Genomic DNA, 19,699 nt, shown 5'->3' on the forward strand with positions numbered 1-19,699 from the left:
GAAAACAATTAGGTCGAAATGATTTAAACCCAATGTCTTAAAGATCCCTCATCACACTATTCAAATTAATCAAAATTATTTATATGTATCTGCCGTCTCTTTATGGTCGACGCGTTTCAGCCAATCAATTCTGGCCTCTTCAGGACTAGGGCTATTTACAATCCATCTGTACAAACAACAAATAAAAGGAAAGGAAACAGACATTATTTTTAAGGTCCAAACCTCAATAGCCAAAATATCTATCTACATATTTACATGTGCATTTTCAATCAAACAAAGTTTTTGAGATCTTCTTTCTGTGAGCGAACTGACCATTATAACCTGCCATTTGTTAGTATAATTCAATTGAATTCATTAAACCAGTCCGGGCATGGTATCTAGATAAAGTTGATTTCTATAGTTGATTATTATAGTTGATTTATATAGTTGATTTATTATAGATACTTTCTGTTGTTACTGGTCATATGTATTTTACAAAGAACCATCTACCCCCGTTGACTTTATCAAAAAAAGAGAGTGGTATTTACCGTGTATTCTAGTCGGCAACCCTTTACAACTATTCAATTAGCTCTTATATGTGTGTAAACCCTCTCTGCTCGCTTTGAAATCCAGGTCAGGGTAATACTGCAATATCGGTAAACCTCACGACTTCAGTGTCTAGGGTAAAGAGACCACTATAAGTACATCAGTCATTTGACTCCCGGTTCCCGCCAAGTTAACTAAATGAAAGGGGAACGAACTTACTAGGCTCGCGCTCCAAGCGCTTCTTAAAGTATTTATAAATCACGGGTGAAAGCCTCAGTCATGCGCGTTCCTTTTTCCCCCGGGGTCTGAAAAAATATAAACATGACCCGCTTTCATAAATACCGCGTAGTGTGCATACCACGTTTGTACAATCTTTAACAGGCATACAGCACTTACGTTTTGTGTTGTCTCTCCTAGTTTTCAAAAAAGGTTGTCTCTCTGTCGTGTTTGAAAGTGTCCGCCTCTACAAGTTAACGACACTAAGGAAGGACTCCCATTTCCGTAGTAGTTTATATGGAAACTGAAAAGGGGAACTAATAGTGCTTCCTGTTTTCCTGCATTAACACAAAAGAGGGACTATTTCAGTTCTCTTATAATACAGGCATTACTGATGCCTACCCTCATTAGGATACAACAAATTTAGTAAAAAAATCGGGTTATAAGTTCTATATTTTATTTATGGGTCATGTTATCTTTTAAGGCTTATCTAATTATATATTCTAAAATAATAATGTCTATAATTAATAAAGTGGTCAGTCGCTCCTCACAATCTAAACAATGTTTTCATTACTATATTTCCACAGTATCCATTACATGTCATATCAAGGAACAAATTAACAGTTGTTACATACCAATTTCACACAGTTTTACAATAAAGACCAAATTTCATCTTTTTCATTCAACCCTGTGGTTGCTGTTTTGTATTTTTCAATTAGTCTTGCTTCTAATCTGTTTAGTTTAGATTCAAGTTCTTCTGGTTTGGTCTTTTCTAGTACACATAACACTGACCAGATTATATCCTCCTCTGAATGATGATGCATTTCAAAATGCTGTACTAAAGGAGCCCCTGTAGTTTTGCATTTGATACGTGACTTGTGTTGCAGGATGCGTTTCTTGACCATTTGTTTAGTTTGCCCAATGTATGTCTTTTTGCACGGACAAGTAATACAATAAATTGCATTCCTTGTGTTGCAATTAGAAAAACTCTTTTGTTGGTGCATTGATCCATTGATCTCTATTTCTTTTGAGTCAGATGATAAATTACAGGCCACACAATTCAAACACCTATAATGGCCAATTATAGGGGGCAATTTTAACATTCCTCTCAGATCTGTTGTTTTTTTGTCCTCTTTTCTCTCGGCTCTCACAAGCATTTGTCTTATATTTTTGCCTTTCTTAAACGCAAATAGAGGTTTCTGGATTCCTAAATGTTCTATGATTTTCCAATGTTTTTGGATAATCTTTTTGATTTTGTGAGCTTTTGGGTCGAAGGTCAAGACACATGTTAATGGAGACTCTTTTTCCGTTGTTTTAGGTGTTAAGAGATTTTCTCTTGGAGTAAACCACGCTCTTTTAAGAGCGTTTTTTACTAACCTCTTTGGGTAACCTCTGTTAACCAATTTTTCTTTGAGAATTTCTGCACTCAAAAAATAGTCCTCCTTTTTGCTGGAGTTTCTTTTTATCCTCAAAAATTGGCCGTAAGGCAAGTTTTCTTTTAAAGTTCTAGGATGGCAGCTGGAGAAGTGAAGCAATGTATTCCGGTCTGTCGTTTTAGTATACAGGCTCACTTGTAGTTCTCCTTCATTACAATATATATTGACATCTAGAAAGTTTAACTTCTTTTGATGGTATGCCATAGTGAAATTAAATTCCACTGTACGGGAATTGAGCCAATTGTGAAAGTCCTGTAGCCTGATGCTATCTCCCTCCCAAATTAAAAAAATGTCATCTATAAAGCGACACCAGTTTTTTATACAATTTCTGAAGGGGTTGGTGTCACTATAAATTAATTTGTTTTCGAATTCTGCCATCACAAGGTTTGCTATCTCTGGTGAGAAGCTACACCCCATTGCTACTCCTGACGTTTGTAAATAGAGTTGACCTTTAAAATTAAAAAAGTTATTCTTTAAACAAATACTGGCCAAGGATACAATAAATTCTGAAGGGACTCTCTTTTTTTGATAAAGTCAACGGGGGTAGATGGTTCTTTGTAAAATACATATGACCAGTAACAACAGAAAGTATCTATAATAAATCAACTATATAAATCAACTATAATAATCAACTATAGAAATCAACTTTATCTAGATACCATGCCCGGCCTGGTTTAATGAATTCAATTGAATTATACTAACAAATGGCAGGTTATAATGGTCAGTTCGCTCACAGAAAGAAGATCTCAAAAACTTTGTTTGATTGAAAATGCACATGTAAATATGTAGATAGATATTTTGGCTATTGAGGTTTGGACCTTAAAAATAATGTCTGTTTCCTTTCCTTTTATTTGTTGTTTGTACAGATGGATTGTAAATAGCCCTAGTCCTGAAGAGGCCAGAATTGATTGGCTGAAACGCGTCGACCATAAAGAGACGGCAGATACATATAAATAATTTTGATTAATTTGAATAGTGTGATGAGGGATCTTTAAGACATTGGGTTTAAATCATTTCGACCTAATTGTTTTCCTCATATGAGTCTGCATGATCTCAATAGGAATGTCTGTTTTAGGTTTTGTTGAGACATCCTAACTCAAAACGAAGGGCTTCTATTTTGTTGTATATATGTAAAAAGTATTTGTATATACAAATGTGTTTGAAATTATAATTGAGAGATATATAAACTTTTTTTTTATTTGATAAAAATAAAAAATAAAAATCATTTGATAATAACCTCTAACGTGTCTGTGGGTCAAGATGAGATAGGAGACTATATAAAAGAGATATATATACTTAGTTTTGTCACAGTGATACAAACACTAATATAGGGAGTATTTTACTTTTATTCCTTATCATTTCAAATTATTATACATACCGTGTGCACCAAGGTACCATTTTTGTATTGAAGTCTATATTACCCAGGTACCGTTTGGTTTAATGGGTTTCCCCTGTCATACATTGTGCTTTGCTCCTATTGGGTCTCTGTCGCCTTTGAATCTGGGCTTGATGATATTTTAATAGTCAGGCTTGCAGGAGTGGTAGATAAAGCATTGCACTGGCTTCAATGCTTCTTAATGGAGAGCAGACAATCGGTTTTCATGCCTTTCTTCTGCTCCTCATCTCCAAAGAAGAGTCCCACTAGGATCCCCCTTAAGCACTACCCAATTTACTCTATATGTTATGTCATCAGCAGCATGAAGAGCTCCAAACTTTAATGTATGTGCTATGTAAATGCTATACAAATCATCATCTGACTGGATGGCACAGGATCTCTGACTGCCTCTAAAGATAGGCCAAAAATGCAGAGGCAGACTCGAGGTCCTGCAGTTTGTTGGGGATTGAACCCTAATAAAATTGAGGTATTGATTTTGGGAAGTCCTTGTTCTCTCTGGCCATTCTAACAGTGGCCAAACTTTTTGCCCATGTCTCCTGTACCAGTTAAGACAGAGAAAATATTGGGGTGGTGTTTGATGCCACACTTTGTTTTCAAAATTAGATTAATAAACTCACTTTTCTTGCTTTGTACAACTGATGCTTCTGAAAACCATTCTCCACTTTCTTCCTCTCCCTTCTCATTTTCCTATTATTCACTTAATAATAGGAGCTTGTTGGACTATACCAAGGCATTGTATCTGGGACTTCCCCCTATTGTGTTCACTGCCTTCAAATGATTCTCAATTACTATTTGAAAATAAAACGAAGAAAGAAGGCATAATCCTCGCCTCCGGGTCCTGACATAGAATGAAAAATGTCCTAGCTACTGTAACTTAAAGTTTCAATTCTATTAAGGACTCGGAGGAGAGGATTAGGCCTTGTTTGCTCGTTTTATTTTCTACTTGATAAACAAGGCTTGTAACAAGAGCTCCCTCGCTCTTCCCTCCAAAGCCAATTTACAAAAGTTTAAGAAACAGCTGAAGACTTGGATCTTTCTAAATTAAAGTAACATGTTTGTGTATCTATCCTATCAGTAGCAGCGGTTAGTTTGTTGTCTATTTCAGCGCCAGGAAGCCTTGAGGCAATCACGTGCTCTTAAAAACTATAAAAAATGAAAAGTAAAATAAACAACGTATGAAACAAGTAAATTTACTTAATGTCTATTCGCAGATAAGCCTATGGAAAAGAATGTTTCCTCCCATTTACATACAGTAAGGCAGGGCAGAATCACTAAGCAGAGAGAGCACTAGAATGACCTAGCACCGTGTGGGGATGAGGTGTACCCTCTTGTTAAACTGGCCAGTATTTATCGTCAAAGCTGACCAATCACAGCTCTGGCCTAGTTCAAATCCTGGAGAACACCTCCAATCAAGCAGTGCATGGCCGTTGCATGACCATGGACAACAAGAGCTCCTCGCCAACTGGTTCTAACCATCCTGGGTACAGATGTGTATTAACCCCTTCCACGCTCATGACGAGCTCAGCTCGTCATGAGGTACGCCTGTCGTACGCTCATGACGAGCTGAGCTCGTCATGTAACGCGGTAATTGTGAATCTTTAGCGCACAGAGGTAAAACGCTTAGCGCGGATGGGGTTAAGCACAAAGAGTAGACCAGGTTTCTTGCAGATGGTGACAAGCTTCAATAGGAAGAGGTCCAGATAGCCCCACCCAGAGGACACAGTATCCATCTATCAAGGGGTGGATGAAAGAATGCACTAAATGAGATGTCCAAGATCAACGGAGAACTTGCTAGCCTAGCTCAAAGCACCCCCCATCATTTCAGTTGCTTCACACATATGGAATCCAAGAAAACAAAGTGCACTGCACCACGCACTCATGCACACACCCCTCTAATCTACATACTCAACATATGACTAAAATTTGCACTGTACACACATTTCTACACATATCCATATTATATGCAACTGAAAGACCTAGCTTAGGCAGACTGGCGGAATTGTTTTGCAGGAGAGGACACTAGCCAACTCCACCAGAGGGAGGCAGGTGAAAAGGCCTAAACTTTTACCAATAATCAAGCTGCCTTGCCCGCAATCGCCAAAAAGCCCAATAAGAAATGACAGAAGTCGCTCTTTGAGGGTCCGGGTCCACTCGAACACTGGGCACTGTTCTGGAGTCTCGGTCCATTATTTAGGTAAGCACTTATTTTGACAAAAAACAAAGAAAATTGTAGAGACGCAGGACAGGGAAGCACGCTCACCATAGCCATGCAGGAGAAATCCCTTCCCAAGAGTGTGGGTCAGCAACCATACACATTCGCACATACAACCTCTTTCTGCCAAGAATGTTAGACAACCGGGGTAAAACTCGAAGAAGTTTGATTATAAATGCGTAGATCTATGTGGTCTAGAAAAAGAAAAACGTAAAATGGGTTACGATAGAGAGGTACTGAATGAAAATTTACTGTTTTCATTACAAAGAAAGTTTTGTTGAATTATTATTTTGAAACCATTTGGTGCACTATATAGCTTGTTTTCATCCAACACAGTTCCAAGATTATATAAATTCGTATTCTAAATCCCTACGTTCCTATTCTAAATCCAGTTCTAGAACATGTTGGGTAAACTGCTTGCCACATATTTTAGGCGTATCCCTCTTCACTACAAATAAAATATTCTATTAAGTTTAGTAATGGTGTGGTGGCTCTTAATAACTAATGCCTAAACGAGCAGTATATACCTTCTGTCTTAGATTTACAACTGTTGGCATTCACAAACTTTTTCTTTCCATGCGTAAATCCTTGAAATCTGCGGCAGTCATAGATTGCCAGGAGTAGGACAGGAGCCTTTAACCCTATGCCACATTTTTCATTTAAAGACAAAATCCGCCATTTTGGGGTCAGTGAACAAGTGTAATTCGCAATTTATAAATTGCCATTCTTCTGAGCTGTGACAATTTTTCCTGTGGGGGGATTACAACACACACACCACACTGAATTGTAGAGGTGATTGTGGCCTCGTTCTTAGACACAATATGAACAGAATACACATAGCTTTCCTAGAAGCTAAATACAGTAAACACAGAAAGAAAATACACTGAGGACAGAAAGAAAACACAGTGAGCACGAAATTAAAACACTGAGCACAAAAATATAAGAATGAGCAACAGAACAAAAGAGCGAAGTGAAACATGGTGAGTATAAAACTAGAGCACAGAACAGAAATTCGGTTAGTGTAGAGCCAGAAAACTGAAAATACATTACCAAAATACAGTGAGTACAGAAATAAAACATAGCAAGTACAAACCATAACACAGCAAAGCAGCAACAAAGTTAATACAGAAACAGAACACAACAGTGGAGAACCAAAATACGGTAGTAAAGCAATAAAATATATGGCGTGCCAAACCATATTACAGCAAGTAAGGGCGAACAAAGTCCAGAAAAAGACCTGAGCTCATAGAGAAGCCATACGTGGTGGGTGAAGAGCCTGAACACCGTACAGACCACAACTACACCACTATAGAACCAGCACACTGAAAGTACAAAACTAAAACACAGCAAGGACAGAACCACATAGATAATACATAAGCAGAAATGAAAAGTAGAACATGGCAATATAGAAACAGAACAGCGAGTCCAGAACCAATTGTGGCGAGTACAGAACCGTGTGTATGTGAATATGTTGGATTTGTGCATCCACTTTCTTGGTGAAACCGTGTTTATGAGTTAAACCACCAGGCGGGGACCTGGGCCAGTACCTCCTGTACCAGCCTACACTCACTGCCGCTCTCATGGCTTGGAATAACTGCACTGGACGTCTTACACTGCTAATGCACCGACGGGTAGCGTTAGGTATAACACTGGCGAAAATCGATAGCTCTGGGGAGGCATTCCAACTGAATCACAGCACCATCCTCCATGCCCCCAAGTTTAGAGTGACTTTTTATACTATACCAAGATTTGACGTCATTTGACTGCATTTTAGCAGCAACTGTGTTTACTTAAAACTCGACTTGAACTTGCAACATTTCAAACAAGTTTACCAACATTTCTTGCATGGGATATCCACTTCATTCAATGAATAAGGCTCCCTAGAATATAAAGTTACCTCATTAACATGATGAAATTGTCAACATTTCTCGACAGCTATTTTCTTTTTACATATAGAACAGGGAGGAGAGGCCATGTTTCATATGGCTGCCCAGTCCTTTTCTGCTCTTGGGTAGTAATTGAAAGCAGGGGTTGATGATTTTTGGGGGCATACATAACACGTGGGTAAAAAGAGAATAAGGGGGGGGGGGGCGGTTCACCTCAGGTTTCCGAGTGACATAATTGACAACGGGCGCTTTGCTCTCGTCTATTTGATGCCACTCGGAACTCCTCGGTGAAACACGTCCCAGTTATTCAATGTTACCATCTAAAATCCTATATGTTATAGGGCACAACGAGAAAGGCTGCTTCCCATAAGCCTACCAGGCACTCAGGCGGATGCAACATACATAACGGTTTCTCTGTGAAACGAGCGTCATGTATGTATTCCATGAGGCCATGCCACAGATATTGCACCTGGCTCCTTCACGATGTGACATCAACAAACTCCTCTCCCCCTTCTCCGCTACCGAGCTCACCGGCCCTCAAACTTGATTATAACAAGCCTCCCCTGTCTAAAAGTATCTAGTCGCACACCGGATATTTGATCAAAAGTAGTATTATGTGAAATGTACAGGCGGCAAAACATGGTCGCGGACTCGCGGCGCGTGAGAGCATTACCGGAGATAAATGTAAACAACGACTGACAGTAGTGTTTTTCAATTAATTAAAACAAATATGAGCTATGGAAAACACTGGCTGAGAGAGGTGCACTTTAAAGTGAGACGGGGGGGGGGGGGGGGTCATCTTGGAAGAACCGCCCAACAAACGTGTACACTGATTCTTACAAAAAAATGCAGTATATGAAAGAATAAGTGTACATTGCGGGTCAGGGAATGATATGCCTGAAAGGCAGCTGTGTTTGATGCATTTGTCTTTGAAGACATTTTGACAACACCTTGTTTGTTACTCACCCTACACTACAGTGTGATGACCATACTTTGTTTCTATATGCTGTGAGATGTCTCTCCTGCTCGAGTACTATTTATGGATAATGTGCTTGCTTAATCACAGAAACGTGTGATATTGTTTAAAAACACAATTTCCAAGTTTCATTGTCTCCGTGCAAAGTTTTTCGATACCGGCTAAAAACCCCTAATATTTAATGTTCACTTCTTTTTTAATGAGAATTATTGAATTATTTGTCCTGCAGAATACACCCCTCCGCCAACTTCAGTTTGGATAGATTTTGCCCTGTAACAGCCAGTGTCTCAACCAAACACGCTCCTGATCCCTTTACACCACGTGGGAATCCCATCTACTCTGGATGAGAGTCACCGCTTAGACCCCCCAGGAGCAGAACTCACCTCCCTGCGGTGGGTCTTGTCCGATCCCTGCGGTCCTCGGTCCAGAGAGGAGCACCCCGCACCAGGGGTCATGCTGGCCAGCTGCTCTTTAGAACAGGTACTAGCAGACGTCCAGACCAGCGAAAGGATGAATGGTTGAATGCACAGGACAGCGGCTCTCCTCCCGAGGACTGTGGGCAGCAATGGACCAAACGAGACAGGTTGCAAAAGTACCTGCCCTGGCGGGAAACCGTGGCACCGCGCGCCTGCCTGGCCTCGCTGTGGCAGTAGCTCTGTCCGCTTCACCTCATCCCGGGACAGCTCCACTCACTGTCCCGCCTGAGCAGCACCATTCACATGCGAAGCTTTACTTCTTTTTTCCCCTTCCACTAGTGTAGGGGGGGGGGGGGAGTTAGTTGTACGATAGCGGGGGAGGGGTAACGTGTGTATTTATTTCTTTCCCTTCCCAGCGATAGGATTGGCCCGTGGCGGATGTCCCCGCTGGGCCGCCGGCCTGGGATTGGCTGCTGGGAGAGGCTGGGTGCTGCTTGAATTCCGCCCCCCTTCCCCGCCCCTCTCCGGCTGGTTATTCCTGGAAGTGCTGAGGGAGCTGTTGGTAAGGGGTAGGACTTTTCTCAATCGGAGCTCTTTCAGGGTTTTTTTATTATGCTTTTCCCTGCAGTGTGTTGTAAATGTCATTAGACAACATGTACAGTGTGAATAGCAGGAAGTCGTCCCCTCCCCCTCCTGCCCTGGAAGCGCAGCTCTTTTACATTCTCACTCGCTGTTTTTTTTCTAACCTACTTCCCATACATTCTTCCCCCTCTTCTACGCTCGCCCCAATAGCTGTCACTATACCTTTAATTCCCATCTGCTCACCCCTATTGTATTACACAGCACTCTAATACCCAGCTGTTACTACCCTTTCTATTTCAATTGTTCCCCTTCTTTCTTTTCACCCCTACTCTTCGGATCGCCCTGCTGTGTGCCCCTATGTTCTGTGCCTCTCTCCCCACTCACTGCCCCCTGACCCCACCTAGCTTCCATGCCACTTTATAATTCTTTGTTTGGCTGGTTCGCCCAATGTTGCCTCCGTTCTACCCCCTTCTCCTCAAATACTCTTCATATCCATGATATCCATCCTCTTCATATCCCTTTCTACCTATAAGCCTCTCCCCTAGAGTGGGACTGCACCTCGGATGCCATCTCCCTTCTTTGCGGCCCCTCACGCCCCTCTTCTATCACTCTTTCCTCAGATACCCCTCTTTCGTCATACCTCCACCCTATTGCCCCTTTCGCCTCAGACTGCCCCGCTATCCTCAATTTCCTAATTATTGCCTGTCTCACCCGAGACCCCTCTCTCCTCATTACGTTCTCGTTCTGCGCTGCTCCTTCTTCCCTGACGCCCTCCCTTGTCTTTGCTGCACTGTCACGCATCCGTTTGTCCGGCCTCTCTCTTCTTCCTACGGTCTCTGTCCTCATATACCCTCTCTCTCACCTCATGCTGCATCACTCGGTCTCCCCTCAGACCATGTCTTCTCACTGCTGCCCCTTGCTCATCTCTACGACGCTCTTTCCTCAGATACCGTCTCTCTCCTCTCTCTTTGCTACCCCTTCCCCCTCAGATGCACTCTCTCCGGTGGTGTTACCCTTCTCGCACATCGCCTCACTCATCTTTGCACTCTTTCTCCTCTCTGCAGCCCTTCTTGCCCGAGAAACGCCTCTCCTGAGATAACTACCCTCCTCTCTGCTTCATGGTCTCCCCTTAGATGTTCTGTCCACTCTTCTCACTCTATGGTCAATCTTTCTTCCAGTCCACCTTTCTCTTCATCCACCGTAGGACATCATTTCCATAGCATCTCTCTCCTCAGGTGCCCTCTCCTCAGTCCAGTTCCTCTTAGAGAGAGCGTCTCTCTCCTCTTCCATACCCTATCTCTCCACAGGTACCCTCTCCTCAGTCCAGTTCCTCTTAGAGAGAGCGTCTCTCTCCTCTTCCATACCATCTCTCTCTACAGACACCCTCTCCTCAGCCCAGTTCCTTTTAGAGAGAGCATCTCTCTCCTCTTCCATACCCTCTCTCTCCAGAAAATACCCTCTCCTCAGCCCAGTTTCTCTTAGAGAGCGCGTCTCTCACCTCTTCCATACCATCTCTCTCCACAGGCACCCTCTCCTCAGCCCAGTTCCTCATAAAAGAGCGTCTCTCACTTCTTCTCTACCATCTCTCTCCACAGCTGCCCTCTCCTCAGTCCAGTTCCGCTTAGAGGGAGCGTCTCTCACCTTTTCCATACCATCTCTCTCCTCAGGTGCCCTCTCCTCAGTCCAGTTCATCTTAGAAAGAGCGTCTCTCACCTCTTCTCTACCATCTCTCTCCACAGCTGCCCTCTCCTCAGTCCAGTTCCTCTTAGAGGGAGCGTCTCTCACCTCTTCTCTACCATCTCTCTCCACAGCTGCCCTCTCCTCAGTCCAGTTCCTTTTAGAGAGAGCATCTCTCTCCTCTTCCATACCATCTCTCTCCACAGCTGCCCTCTCCTCAGTCCAGTTCCTCTTAGAGGGAGCGTCTCTCACCTTTTCCATACCATCTCTCTCCTCAGGTGCCCTCTCCTCAGTCCAGTTCCTCTTAGAGGGAGCGTCTCTCACCTTTTCCATACCATCTCTCTCCTCAGGTGCCCTCTCCTCAGTCCAGTTACTCTTAGAGGGAGTGTCTCTCACCTCTTCCATACCATCTCTCTCCTCAGGTGCCCTCTCCTCAGTCCAGTTACTCTTAGAGGGAGCGTCTCTCACCTTTTCCATACCATCTCTCTCCTCAGGTGCCCTCTCCTCAGTCCAGTTACTCTTAGAGGGAGCGTCTCTCACCTTTTCCATACCATCTCTCTCCTCAGGTGCCCTCTCCTCAGTCCAGTTACTCTTAGAGGGAGTGTCTCTCACCTCTTCCATACCATCTCTCTCCTCAGGTGCCCTCTCCTCAGTCCAGTTACTCTTAGAGGGAGCGTCTCTCACCTTTTCCATACCATCTCTCTCCTCAGGTGCCCTCTCCTCAGTCCAGTTACTCTTAGAGGGAGCGTCTCTCACCTCTTCCATACCATCTCTCACCACAGACACCCTCTCCTCAGCCCAGTTCCTTTTAGAGAGAGCATCTCTCTCCTCTTCCATACTCTCTCTCTCCACAGGTACCCTCTCCTCAGCCCAGTTCCTCTTAGAGGGAGCGTCTCTCACCTTTTCCATACTCTCTCTCTCCACAGGTACCCTCTCCTCAGCCCAGTTCCTCTTAGAGAGAGCGTCTCTCACCTCTTCTCTACCATCTCTCCCCACAGACACCCTCTCCTCAGTCCGTTTTCTCTTAGAGAGCGCGTCTCTCACCTCTTTCATACCATCTCTCTCCACAGGCGCCCTCTCCTCAGCCCAGTTCCTCATAAGAGAGCGTCTCTCACCTCTTCTCTACCATCTCTCTCCACAGACGCACTCTCCTCAGCCCAGTTACTCTTAGAGGGAGTGTCCCTCACCTCTTCTCTACCATCTCTCTCCACAGCTGCCCTCTCCTCAGTCCAGTTCCTCTTAGAGAGAGCGTCTCTCACCTCTTCTCTACCATCTCTCTCCACAGACACCCTCTCCTCAGTCCAGTTCATCTTAGAAAGAGCGTCTCTCACCTCTTCTCTACCATCTCTCTCCACAGCTGCCCTCTCCTCAGTCCAGTTCCTCTTAGAGGGAGCGTCTCTCACCTCTTCCATACCATCTCTCTCTACAGACACCCTCTCCTCAGCCCAGTTCCTTTTAGAGAGAGCATCTCTCTCCTCTTCCATACCCTCTCTCTCCAGAAAATACCCTCTCCTCAGCCCAGTTTCTCTTAGAGAGCGCGCCTCTCACCTCTTCCATACCATCTCTCTCCACAGGCACCCTCTCCTCAGCCCAGTTCCTCATAAAAGAGCGTCTCTCACTTCTTCTCTACCATCTCTCTCCACAGCTGCCCTCTCCTCAGTCCAGTTCCTCTTAGAGGGAGCGTCTCTCACCTTTTCCATACCATCTCTCTCCTCAGGTGCCCTCTCCTCAGTCCAGTTCCTCTTAGAGGGAGCGTCTCTCACCTTTTCCATACCATCTCTCTCCTCAGGTGCCCTCTCCTCAGTCCAGTTACTCTTAGAGGGAGTATCTCTCACCTCTTCCATACCATCTCTCTCCTCAGGTGCCCTCTCCTCAGTCCAGTTACTCTTAGAGGGAGCGTCTCTCACCTTTTCCATACCATCTCTCTCCTCAGGTGCCCTCTCCTCAGTCCAGTTACTCTTAGAGGGAGCGTCTCTCACCTCTTCCATACCATCTCTCACCACAGACACCCTCTCCTCAGCCCAGTTCCTTTTAGAGAGAGCATCTCTCTCCTCTTCCATACTCTCTCTCTCCACAGGTACCCTCTCCTCAGCCCAGTTCCTCTTAGAGGGAGCGTCTCTCACCTTTTCCATACTCTCTCTCTCCACAGGTACCCTCTCCTCAGCCCAGTTCCTCTTAGAGAGAGCGTCTCTCACCTCTTCTCTACCATCTCTCTCCACAGACACCCTCTCCTCAGTCCGTTTTCTCTTAGAGAGCGCGTCTCTCACCTCTTTCATACCATCTCTCTCCACAGGCGCCCTCTCCTCAGCCCAGTTCCTCATAAGAGAGCGTCTCTCACCTCTTCTCTACCATCTCTCTCCACAGACGCACTCTCCTCAGCCCAGCTACTCTTAGAGGGAGTGTCCCTCACCTCTTCTCTACCATCTCTCTCCACAGCTGCCCTCTCCTCAGTCCAGTTCCTCTTAGAGAGAGCGTCTCTCACCTCTTCTCTACCATCTCTCTCCACAGACACCCTCTCCTCAGTCCAGTTCATCTTAGAAAGAGCGTCTCTCACCTCTTCTCTACCATCTCTCTCCACAGCTGCCCTCTCCTCAGTCCAGTTCCTCTTAGAGGGAGCGTCTCTCACCTCTTCCATACCATCTCTCTCTACAGACACCCTCTCCTCAGCCCAGTTCCTTTTAGAGAGAGCATCTCTCTCCTCTTCCATACCCTCTCTCTCCAGAAAATACCCTCTCCTCAGCCCAGTTTCTCTTAGAGAGCGCGTCTCTCACCTCTTCCATACCATCTCTCTCCACAGGCACCCTCTCCTCAGCCCAGTTCCTCATAAAAGAGCGTCTCTCACTTCTTCTCTACCATCTCTCTCCACAGCTGCCCTCTCCTCAGTCCAGTTCCTCTTAGAGGGAGCGTCTCTCACCTTTTCCATACCATCTCTCTCCTCAGGTGCCCTCTCCTCAGTCCAGTTCCTCTTAGAGAGAGCATCTCTTACTGCTTAAGTTCCGTACCATCTCTCTCCACAGACACCCTCTCCTCAGCCCAGTTCATCTTAGAAAGAGCGTCTCTCACCTCTTCTCTACCATCTCTCTCCACAGGCGCCCTCTCCTCAGTCCAGTTCCTCTTAGAGAGAGCGTCTCTCACCTCTTCTCTACCATCTCTCTCCACAGGCGCCCTCTCCTCAGTCCAGTTCCTCTTAGAGAGAGCGTCTCGCACCTCTTCTCTACCATCTCTCTCCACAGGCGCCCTCTCCTCAGTCCGGTTTCTCTTAGAGAGAGCGTCTCTCACCTCTTCCCAACCATCTCGCTCCATAGACACCCTTTCCACAGACACCCTCTCCTCAGCCCAGTTCATCTTAGAGAGAGCGACTCTCACCTCTTCTCTACCATCTCTCTCCACAGGCGCCCTCTCCTCAGCCCAGTTCATCTTAGAGAGAGCGTCTCTCACCTCTTCTCTACCATCTCTTTCTCCACAGAAGACCTCTCCTCAGTTCAGTTCCTCTTAGAGAGAGCGTCTCTCTCTTCTTCTGTACCATCTCTCTCCACAGATGTCCTCTCCTCAGTCCAGTTCCTCTTAGAGGCAGCGTCTCTCACCTCTTCCTTACCATCTCGCTCTACAGACGCCCTCTCCTCAGCCCGGTTCCTCTTAGAGAGAGCGTCTCTCACCTCTTCCATACCATCTCTCTCCACAGACTCCCTCTCCTCAGTCCAGTTCCTCTTAGAGAGAGCATCTCTTACTGCTTAAGTTCCGTACCATCTCTCTCCACAGACACCCTCTCCTCAGTGCAGTTCCTCTTAGAGAGAGCGTCTCTCACCTGTTCCGTATCATCTCTCTCCACAGACACCCTCTCCTCAGTCCAGTTCCTCTTAGAGAGAGCGTCTCTCACCTCTTCCGTACCATCTCTTTCTCCACAGGTGGACTCTCTCCTCAGTCCAGTCCCCTCTACATACAGCCTCTATCATAACTGCTTCACCATCACTCTTGACAGATCCTCTCTCGTCTCAGGCTTTTCCCTCTACAGATGTCCTCTCTCATCTCTGCTGCACCATCTCTCTCTACAGGTGCCCTCTCTCCCCAGACCATCTCTCCATCTTGTCTTCTACACCATCTTCCTCCGCGAATGCCTTATCGCCTCAACCCAGTCCCTCTACAGCTGTCCTCTCTCATCCTCGCTGCACCGTCTCTCTCCACAGGTGCCCCTTCCTCAGCCCAGTTCCCTCTAGACATAGCGTCTCTCACCTCTTTTATACAATCTCTCTTCACAGATGCCCTCTCCTCAGCTCTGTCCCCCCTACATTCAGCCTCTATCATCCCTGCTGCACCATCTCTCTCCACAGGTGCAGTCTCTCTTCAGCCCATTCCCTCTACAGATAGCCTTTCTCATCTCCTCTGCACCATCTCTCTCCGCAGACACCCTCTCCTCAGGCCAATCACTCTTTCATCTCTTCTGCACCATCTCTCTCTCCTGAGATGCCTTCTCTCCTGTTGCCAGTCCCTTTACAGAGAGGCTGTCTCATCTCCTCTGCACCATCACTCTCCACAGATGCCCTCTTTACAGAGAGACTGTCTCATCTCTTCTGCACCATCTCTCTCCACAGGTGCCATCTCTCTTCAGCCCATTCCTTCTACTGATAGCCTTTCTCATCTCCTCTGCACCATCTCTCTCCGCAGACACCCTCTCCTCAGGCCAATCACTATTTCATCTCTTCTGCACCATCTCTCTCTCCTGAGATGCCTTCTTTCCTGTTGCCAGTCCCTTTACAGAGAGGCTGTCTTATCTCTGTTGCACCATCGCTCTCCACAGGTGCCCTCTCTCCTCAGCCCATCGCATTTACAGATAGCCTCTCTCATCTCCTCTGCACCATCTCTCTCCACAGACACCCTTTCCTCAGCCTAATCCATCTTTCATCTCTTCTGCACCATCTCTCTCTCCTAAGATGCCTTCTCTCCTGTTGCCAGTCTCTTTACAGAGAGGCTGTTTCATCTCTGTTGCACCATCGCTATCCACAAGTGCCCTCTCTCCTCAGCCCATCCCATCTACAGATGTCCTCTCTCCTCCCGCTGCACATCTCTCTCCACAGGTGCCCTTTCTCCTCAGCCCATTCACTCTACAGATGCCCTCTCTCATCCCCAATGCACCATCTCTCTCCACAGGTGCCATCCTTCCTCAACCCATTCCATTTACAGATAGCCTCTCTCATCTCTTCTGCACCATCTCTCTCCACAGACATCCTTTCCTCAGCCTAATCCATCTCTCATCTCTTCTGCACCATCTCTCTCTCCTCAGACACCTTCTCTCCTGATCCCAGTCACTCTACAGAGGGGCTCTCTCATCTCTTCTGCACCATCACTCTCCACAAATGCACTATCTCTTCAGCCCAGTCCCTTTACAGAGAGGCTGTCTCATCTCTTCTGCACCAGCGCTCTCCACAGATGCCCTCTATCTTCAGCCCAGTCCCTTTACAGAGAGGCTGTCTCATCTCTTCTGCACCATCGCTCTCCATAGATGCCCTTTCCCTTCAGCCCAGTCACTTTACAGAGAGGCTGTCTCATCTCTTCTGCACAATCGCTCTCCATACATGACCTCTCTCTTCAGCCCAGTCCCTTTACAGAGAGGCTTTCTCATCTCTTCTGCACCATCACTCTCCACAGATGCCCCCTCTCTTCAGCCCAGTCCCTTTACAGAGAGGCTGTCTCATCTCTGTTGCACCATCGCTCTTCACAGATGTCCTCTCTACTTAGCATAGTCTTACAGTTAGTCTCTCAGCTCTTCTACACCATCTATCTCTCTCCTCAGCCCGGTCCAGATCTATCTCACACTTCACTGCACCCATCTCCTCAGATGCTATTATATTGTTATGAAGCAAGTGATTCATTACAATATAATAGAAGAAAAGCCCCTTTACTATCCTGAGAATGCAGGCAAGCTTCGCCAGCACAAAAACAGGAGATGCCCATGAAAAACCACATGTTGGACCTGGCCCTTTTTTGGCAGGTTCACCCCGAAACTTTTTGCTTTTTCCTGGCCTATTTCTGTAACCTGGTGTTGGTGATTTTAGGTCTCTGCGCACTTTTTTACTGTGGTACAGTGTAAAGTGCGTGAGCTCTCTGTGTATGTGTGAGAGTGACCTGCCCTCCCATAGTAATGCATGGGGAATATGTGTGACCATGGTAGTTCCTAATGTGTGGGGAGTGCAGGGTCGAGTTTGGTATGTGCGAACTTGTGAGATTGAATGCTGCGTAATGATGTATGCGGCATGAATGTGTCTAGTGTGGAAGTGCCACTTCTAGACATGGGTGTGCGTGTGTAGTGAGTGTGCTGGCACGTGATTGGCTGGAGCCTGGCTCCCGGAGTCTGGATGGTCTGCCCAGTGGTGAGTGTTGAGATTAGCATGCTGATGTGAGGGGAGGGGTGCACCTGGGACCTGAATAGGGCTGGGCTTTCCCCACACAATGCTGGCTCCGCCCCCTGTGGTGCGACTGATGACCCAAGCCTGACTAGTATATGGGAGGGGTGGCTGAGCTCATCAAGGGGGCTCCCAAACCAGCTGCGCCTGGTTTTACCCCACCCTGCACCTTTAGACAAATGAATTCACTGTATAAAAAGGGGCTGTGTCCCCTTACAAAATGTTCTTGTTTCTACTTGAATCCTGCCAGGGGCGTGCTGCTGCTGGGGCCCAGGGGAAGGCTTGCCTCCCTGGGCCCTGCCCAGCCCCTGGATGCCTGATGGAGGTCCCTGAAACCTTTGGGTGCCTGACCTTTGTCCTGGACTGGTGTGTCTACAGCGCTGGGGAGCGCTTTATTTCTACTTGGAACTTGTTGGTCCTCTAGCGCTGGGAGCGCTTTATTTCCACTTGGGCCCTGTTGGTCCTCTAGCGCTGGGAGCGCTTTATTTTCCGATAAGCGCTTAGGAGCGCTGTGTGCCGAGAATTCACCGCCGGCCCCGGGGATTACCGAGGAGACGCTGTGCCCGCCTCCCTGCTCGGGGCTGCGCTGCCATTGGCTGCCCTCCGAGGCAGGAAGCCAGGCATCTTTTGCCGGGACGGGGCCTGCAATCCCGCAGGAAGTCCCGCCCACCGCCGCCGGCCGGTGGAGAGAGGCAGCTGGCCGAGGAATGGCCGCCCGGGGCCCCCGTGAGCTGGGAGGGAGCCCAGGAGGAGAAGTTGACCTGGAGCCTTGCGGCTCCACTCTGAAGGCCCGGGTGCCGAAAGAGGAGATTGTGCTGGTGCGGAGGGGGCGGGCGGCACATTGACGTTGCCTGCTCCTCTGCGCTGGATATGAGGTGGAGAACGCCCCGTCCTTACAGAGGAAGCGCCACCCGAGGTCCGGTGAATCAGGGCTGGGCGGGGTGATGTGGGGGCAGTTTTGTTCTGCTCCACGAGGGAGCCGATGGATTGTTGTAGTGCCAGTGCGAGGCACTACGTCAGAGCAGCCCCGTGTGTCAGTGGGCCGCTCCAACGTGGGGAGAGTTGTTCCCGGGGCTAGAAGGCCCGTGATTGTCCCACGTTAGGGGCATTTGTTTATAGAGGGCACTTCTAGTTGTTTAAGGAGCCTGCGGGCCCCCCCCCCGATGCCCCATTAGTTTCCCGAGCCCATGTGTGGCTCTGTGGGGCACATTATTGATTTAAGAGCCTAGGTGGCTCCCGCCAAAATGCACCTTGTTGTTTGAGCGCCAGTGCGCTCCACACGCTATTGGGGGCATGAATATTGGTTCTGAGCCCCGTGGCTCCAACGTTTGGGGGCCATATTTTACTCAAGGAGCCAGGGTGCTCCTGGGGCACAGGTGATTCCAGAGCCAGAGGGCTCCAATGCTGTGAAACAGGATTCTATGCCCAGTGAGGGCACTGGCGCAGTTTTGTTGATTTACAGCTGCCCAGCAAGTAGTGGGCAGCTGCACCGTTTAGGCGCAATTGAGAGAGAGTCCCTGGAAGGGACCGAGATGGCACAGTGGTGCCAGGCCTGCTACAGCTGCGCAGCACTTAGTGCCAGCTGCAACGTTTAGGCCCTGTTACTGTTCCCAGCTGCCCAGCAAGTAGTGGGCAGCTGCAACGTTTAGGTTTGCGCCGATGGCACACCCCTGACTGGTGCTTCGTGGCAGCGCGCCCTGACATTCTGCACACAGGGCTTTTTGAGTCCCCTTGTTGGATGGCCAGTTGGCCAGGGGGCTGGTATGTGGGTAGGGCGCAAGGCCCTAAGGTGACTTTTTGCGCAATGTGATTATCTATGTGATGGTAATTGCCTAATGTGATATGTGCTTTAAATGTGGTGCTAGGAAATGCAATGCATTTAGTATGTTTTACGCACCCTGTGTTTTATACCTCTGAACTTTGGTTTAGGATTATGAGGTTATTTTACATATGTGTTTTATGCTTTATGTGTCTTACCT

General features: G+C 46.9%; 1 protein-coding gene across 2 annotated transcripts in view; it reads right to left on the bottom strand.

Moving 5' to 3' along the window:
• The window catches only part of LOC144770503 (suppressor of cytokine signaling 3-like), a 101,953-nt gene extending 92,593 nt beyond the window's left edge, over positions 1-9,360 (bottom strand). Inside the window, exon 1 of one of the 2 annotated variants that reach the window (XM_078655060.1) lies at positions 9,031-9,360. The gene's annotated coding sequence lies outside the window, so the exon portion shown is untranslated. The remainder of the gene's footprint in view (positions 1-9,030) is intronic. The other variant, XM_078655059.1, reaches the window with a different exon arrangement.
• Between the last annotated feature and the right edge of the window lie 10,339 nt (positions 9,361-19,699).

Source organism: Lissotriton helveticus, chromosome 7 (assembly GCF_964261635.1).
Source record: "Lissotriton helveticus chromosome 7, aLisHel1.1, whole genome shotgun sequence".
Taxonomy (NCBI): Eukaryota; Metazoa; Chordata; class Amphibia; order Caudata; family Salamandridae; genus Lissotriton; species Lissotriton helveticus.